The sequence below is a fragment of the Babylonia areolata genome, chromosome 2, assembly GCF_041734735.1.
Source record: "Babylonia areolata isolate BAREFJ2019XMU chromosome 2, ASM4173473v1, whole genome shotgun sequence".
Lineage (NCBI taxonomy): Eukaryota > Metazoa > Mollusca > Gastropoda > Neogastropoda > Buccinidae > Babylonia > Babylonia areolata.
Window position 1 is genome coordinate 33,088,014 of NC_134877.1, and position 7,500 is coordinate 33,095,513.

Sequence of the window (7,500 nt, forward strand, 5' to 3'; positions counted from 1 at the left end):
GAGGGTCTTGGATGATTGTCGCTATCGCCCTTTCTCCCAGGTTTGACTGGAAAATCAAACTGAGCGTCTAGTCGTTCGGATGAGACGATCAACCGAGGTTCGCACTTGGCGCACTGAAAGAGAGCCCTTGGCAGCAACAAAAATGAGAGAGGCAAGGCCTTCAAGACTCACTTGTGATACACTTTTAAAAAAATCCAAGCTTTTTATGTATTGTGTATAATTTCAAAATGTAATGTTTAAGATGAGAAAGATCAGTTTAAAGCGAATTAAGTCCCCTAGCATTAATTACAGAGTAATTTCCCTTTTTTTACTATCTGCACCAAAACGTTTGCAAAATAAATAAAACTTCCATGCTTAGCAAAAGAAGTTCCTGTTTGAACAAAAAATGATAATAATGACTGCTCTTGTTGTTGAGTCAGAATATCAGATCAAAGTGCCAAGTTTAGAGAATACAAAAAATTTAGATATAACAGTAAATGCAGTTTGCATATAATTAGGCTTCATTTTTTTTTTTTTTTTTGTGCCCATCCCAGAGGTGCAATATTGTTTTAAACAAGATGACTGGAAAGAACTGAATTTTTCGTATTTTTCTGCCTAATTTGGTGTCAACTGACAAAGTATTTGCAGAGAAAATGGCAATGTTAAAGTTTACCACGGACACACAGACACACACACACACACACACACAGACAACCGAACACCGGGTTAAAACATACTCACTTTGTTTACACAAGTGAGTCAAAAAGTGTTGTCCTCTGGCAACATGCGGAGTGATGGCCTAGAGGTAACGCGTCCGCCTAGGAAGCGAGAGAATCTGAGCGCACTGGTTCGAATCACGGCTCAGCCGCCGATATTTTCTCCCCCTCCATTAGGCCTTGAGTGGTGGTCTGGACGCTAGTCATTCGGATGAGACAGCTTAGACTTGATTTCTCATACTCGCATTTAGAAAAATCCACGACAGCCAATTTAGTGGTAACTGGTAGCATAAGAGAGAGAGAGAGGGAGGATGAGGATGAGGATGTAGAAATATACAGAAAATAAACACTGAACACTGAACTGTTCAATGTCATTAGCTGCAGAGCTCTAGTGACATAGTGGGTACCAGTCAGAACAAAGAAGAAGAAGAAGAAGATGATGATGATGATGATGATGATGACGATGATGATGAAGAGCAACAGCAATAACAACAAATAAATACCAACCCCTCTTTTTTTTTTTTCTTTGGTTGTTGGTTGTTGAAAAAGAGCAACTATAACAAGAACAATGATAAATAAATACCACCACCACCACCCCTCCTCTCCCATTTATTTTTCTTTCTTTCTCTGGTCACCGCTTGTAAAAAAAGAAAGAAAAAAAAAAGAAAAAAGTAAAATCAACAACATCTTCCGACTTTGTTTTAATCTTTCTTTTTTTTTTCTTCTCAACCATCGTTTGTTTTCGATCAGACTGGCAGCAGGGCAGGGCATAAGTTTTGTTGTGGAAGAATGAAAGTTCTAGGATTGGCGTGCTGTTTTCCCGATGAAATGCTTAATGCATGGCTTTGCACTGACATTGACTGGTCATCGACAAACACTTTATTCTGTTCGACATTCTGTTTGTTTGTCTGATTGCTTGTGTGGATTTCTCTCTCTCTCTCTCTGTGTGTGTGTGTGTGTGTGTGTGTGTGTGTGTGTGTGTGTGTATTTGATAGTGACTCAGATTTGATTTGTGAATGTGATCATGATGAATGTACGTATGTGCAAATCTATCTGTCTGTCTATCTATCTATCTGTCTGTCTATCTATCTAGTATCTCTCTCTCTCTCTCTCTCTGTGTGTGTGTGTGTGTGTGTGTGTGTGTGTGTGTGTGTGTGCGTGCGTATGTGTGTGTGTGTGTGTGTGTGTGTGTGATAGTGACTCAGATTTGATCTGTGAATGTGATCATGATGTATGTACGTGCGTGCATATCTATCTATCTATCTATCTGGTAGCTGGCTCTCTCTCTCTCTCTCTCTCTCTCTCTCTCTCTCTCTCTCTCTCTCTCTGTATGTGTGTGTGTGTGACGAAATGAAACGGTGGGGGTGGGAGGTTGGGGCGGGGGGATATAAATACGGCCTTCATAACAAACACAGAAATGAAGAAATTACACACAATGTTGTATTGATAACTTGAAAAAATACAAATATATGTCATAAATAAAGCATTTCAGAAACAACTATCTGGTTCTTTAACTGCATTAGCACTTTGCTTTTGGCTTTATACGTAAATGCACGAAACAGAGAGACAGAGAGAGACAAACAGACAGACAGACATACTGACAGAGGCAGAGACAGACAGAGAGAGCGACAACGAATGAATGAATGAATGAGTGAATGAATGAATGAATGGTCTTTATTTCCAGCGGGGATATCAACACATTGGCCGACTTACATATCTGCCGTTGTTCTAAGAGACACACAAACATGAACACATATCTATAAATATTGTTGCACTTTTCTTTTTTGTCACAACAGATTTCTCTGTGTGAAATTTGGACTGCTCTCCCCAGGGAGAGCGCGTCGCTACACTGAGAACGCCACCTATTTTTTGCTTTTTGTTTTTCCCCTGCGTGCACTTTTTTTTTTTTTTTTTTCCTATTGAAGTGGATTTTTCTACAGAAGTTTGCTAGGAACAACCCTTTTGTTGCCGTGGGTTCTTTTACGTGCGCTAAGTACATGCTGCACACGGGACCGTGGTTTATTGTCTCATCCGAATGACTAAACGTCCAGACCACCTTTCAAGGTCTGGTGGAGGGGGGAGAAGATATCGGCAGCTTAGCCGTGACTCGAACCAGCGCGCTCAGATTCTCTCGCTTCCTAAGCGGACGCGTTACCTCTACGCCATCACTCGATAAAATGTATACATGTACAAGGCTAACGCAGCGTCAAAGAGGAGACGGGCGGAGACAGAGAGACAAGACGACAACAACAGCGACAAAGAAAGAGTCAGGCAGACAGACAGACAGAGACGGATATAGAGACAAATAAAAACGAACAGTACCACTTAGAATCACCGTATCATTGCACCAGGAACAGTGGGGCTGATGTAACATTAGGAGCGAAAAACAAAGAGATTAAACTGGAAACACACTTTTACAATTTCCTTCTGAGAGAAACCAGGTCGAGGCCAAAATCTGAAAAAAAAAAAAAAAATCCTTTGACAGTCGAAAGTCTGAAATGTTAAACCGCTAATGCTGATGCCAGTATTGATGTGATATTTTGTATCAGCCACAAATGTTTAGAGTGACGTATATCAATGCATTCTAGAATTTAGTAAAACTTTATTCGGATCTGTCAAACTTATCCATCCGTCAAAGTTGTTCCACAACGTATCATTCTTCTGCTGGAAGCAAAAAGAAAACAAACAAACAATGCAACTTGTTCGATAAATCTGGAATACTCCACTGAACGAGGTAAAAGGCTGAAGATCCCGTAGACTTTTTAGAGCCATCGGGGCAGTGAATTAGTATCCACTGTGTCTGGGGTTAGACACAGGAAGGCGGGATCCAGTCCCCTCCTTTCTGTTGTTTTAATACTCCCGAACCGAAGTTAGGTACCCGTTCACACCTAGGTGTGTGTGTGTGTGTGTGTGTGTGTGTGTGTGTGTTGGGGCTCATGTACGTTTATGTGTATTTGACTGTGCTTTCATATATGTGAAACTGTATGTTTGGTGCATATCTGTTATGCATATGTGTTTGAATGTGTGAATGTGTGTCTGCATGTTTTACATTTATTTGCTTGTTTATCATCATTGTTGTCTTTTTTATTTATTTTATTGACTCACTTGTGTAAACAAAGTGAGTCTATGTTTTAACCCGGTGTTCGGTTGTCTGTGTGTGTGTGTGTGTGTGTGTGTGTGTGTGTGTGTGTGTGTCCGTGGTAAACTTTAACATTGCCATTTTCTCTGCAAATACTTTGTCAGTTGACACCAAATTAGGCATAAAAATAGGAACAATTCAGTTCTTTCCAGTCATCTTGTTCAAAACAATATTGCATCTCTGGGATGGGCACAAAAAATAAAAAAGAAGCCAAATTATATGCAAACTGCATTTACTGTTATATTTATATTTTTTTTATTCTCTAAACTTGGCACTTTGATCTGATATTCTGACACAACAACAAGAGCAGTCATTATTATCATTTTTTGTTCAAGCAGGAACTTCTTTTGCTAAGCATGGAAGTTATATTTATTTTGCAAACGTTTTGGTGCAGATAGTAAAAAAGGGAAATTAATCTGTAATTAATGCTAGGGGACTTAATTTGCTTTAAACTGATCTTTCTCATCGTAAACATTACATTTTGAAATTATACTCAATACATAAAAAGCTTGTGAGTTTTACTCTCAGTGTACAGGGCTTTCACTATGTTCATTCGCCCAAGTGGTCTTTTTCGGAAAAAATACTAAACTCAATACGACGAGTGGACTTTATAGATCTATTGGCTGAGCCCTGAAGGTCATGGGCAAAAATCGATTGCGTACACATATTTATACACATTCAAAGCGCGTGCTCATATTCTTCGCGAACGCGAACGACCCCTTTTTGTTACAAGTTGTTGACCTGCCCGTTCAATCCAATATTCAATGGACAATACACGATAACATGTGAGGGAAAGTTCGAGAAGGAGACCGTTAAATATTTATTCAGAGAAAGATTTGTGAACGCCTCATCACTTACTGGATTATGCCCCAAACTGCCATAAAAATATCCACAGAATCAGTCGGAATTCACAGTTAAAAATAATAAACCATGTGAGTTAATACCCTTGAATTGATGAAATGTAAAAATTTCCAGTCTTGACTTTTCTCAAAATGAAGTCCTTTTCACTTCATAAGACGTTTAGATGTACTTGTACTTGGCTCTACGTGTTATTAGTTTAACAAAATACTCAATTTTCATATCAACTTTAAAACTATAAAACTAGAATGAACATTGAATCGACCGTGTCAACCGGGTGTAACTAACTGAAACTTGTACATCTATCTGGATCCAGAGAAAACGGCTAAATGTTGCAGTGTGGTTGCGGCGATAGCCACGTCTCCTTTACCGCGGACTTAAAAAGAATTTTTAATTGCCCTTAAAGATTTTTTGAAAGCCCAAGATACACCAGAATAATATAATTTAAACAGCATTCTCACCGCGAATACCGCAATCAATTTATCGCCCTTTAAAAAAGCATGCTTAAATATTATATTTTTGAACGTCAGTTAAGGAGCCACGATAGTGTAATGGGTAAGACAGTTTCTTCTCACCCGAACACGCGGAGTTCGAATCTGCCGTTAGGACTTTTTTTCTTTTAATTTTAACCCGAAGCTTTATAATAACAAATACAGAACATATTTTAACGATTAGATTTTTCTTTAAAGTGTATCACAAGTGAGTCTTGAAGGCATTGCCTCTCTTGTTATTATTATTACTTTTTAAAAATTATTGTTATTTATTTATGTACGCTTATAGTTGACTTCATCAAGGTTTTGCGCCTTATACATATTATCATTAGTAGTAGTAGTTCTTTTTATGTATTTATCTATTATTTATTTACCCCCTTTTTTTTCCCTCAAGGCCTGACTAAGCGCGTTTTGGGTTACGCTGCTGGTCAGGCATCTGCTTGGCAGATGTGGTGTAGCGTATATGGATTTGTCCGAACGCAGTGACGCCTCCTTGAGCTACTGAAACTGAAACTGAAACCTAGGTGGAGTGAGGGAGATCTGAATAAAGCACCTTCCCCTGGGACACGAAACGAAGCCTCGAACTGAACCCCCTTCGTGTGTATATGCAAGCAGAACATCAAATACGCACGTTAAAGATCCTGTAATCCATGTCAGCGTTCGGTGGGTTATGGAAACAAGAACATACCCAGCATGCACACCCCCGAAAACGGAGTATGGCTGCCTACATGGCGGGGTAAAAACGGTCATACACGTAAAAGCCCACTCGCGTGCATACGAGTGAACGCAGAAAAAGAAGAAGAAGAAGAAGCCTCAAACTGTAATCACTGATGACCACTGGACCAGCCAGTTGCATTGCTCGGACGGAAGAGCCTAGTATGGCCGTAACCCGCTACTAACTGTGTGTAGTATGGAACTGACCAATGGCGTAGTTCGGTCAACGTTGGCATTTAGTCACGTGTAACTGTCAAAAAAGTTAGAACCAAGCAATGCAACTGGCTCCTGCTGCCCCTTACCAATTCTCCCACGGTGCTTACTTTTCTTTTATCATGATCACTATTGATATCATCATTCTCTTCTTTTTATTTTTTTCATGATGATGACGACAATAATGATGATCATCATGATCATGATCATGATCGTCTTCTTCTTCTTCTGTTACTATGATGAAAATGGTCATCGTTATCATTTCTTTCATGCTTCCTACTAGGGGTAAGTATACTTTTGTTGTTTGCTCATGTGTTATGCTCATGTCGTGCGACACACACACACACACACACACACACACACGCAAGCACTCACGCACGCACACGCATACACACACGCGCGCGCGTGTGATATTCTGCATATGTATACAAAGGAAAAGAACAGAGACCTGCCTGGGTGATCGGAAAACAACAACAATACATCCTTCACTCTCTTAATCCACCGAGACTTCGATAGCAGGATGGAACCCGAAACCCTCAGATTAAAAGTTCAAAGTTCTAACCGCTGAGCAATCGGGCTCGTCTAATTCTAACTACCTTTGTATATTCCATTTAAATAAATATTATTTTATCTTGAACTAGTAAGTCACATCTTGGTGACGGTGACGTTTGTTCAATCGTTTGTTTATTTGGTGCTCTCTCTCTCTCTCTCTCTGTCTCTCTCTGTGTCTCTGTCTCTCTCTCTGTCTATATATCTCTGTTTCTATCTGTCTCTCTCTGTCTCTGTCCCTCTCTCTCTCTCTGTCTCTGTGTGTGCGTGTGTCTTTTTTATTTAAATTTATCCTACATGTGATAATAATAATAATAATAATTGATAATAATAATAATAATAATGGTATTTATATAGCGCTGAATCTTGTGCAAAGACAATTCAAAGCGCTTTCGCACCAGTCATTCACACGCATGCATAACTCTAAAACTGTAGAAACTAAAGACAAGGAATGGTTGAATATTAGTGTCACTATTGTTCCATGGTTTTGTTCTCAGTTCATACGTAAAAATAGACCGATAGAGCGGGAGAATGAGAGAGACAGACAGAAAAAGGGAGACAGACAACAGAGAGAGACAGAGAGAGAGACACACACACACATAACACAAAAACACAACTGTGACAAGACAGCAGTGCAGAAACGGAGACAAATTGTTCTGTTTACACTCAACGTGGGTTTTTCACGAAAAGATATGAAATCAAAGAAAGAAAAAAAGAAAAAAGGGAAAAAAAAGAAGAAAAGAAAGACAGAAACAGACAAACAAACAAACGAACCACAACAAGGATATCTACCCCTACACCAGTAGCCAAACAACCGTATTCCACAACTCATTTGTTTTGG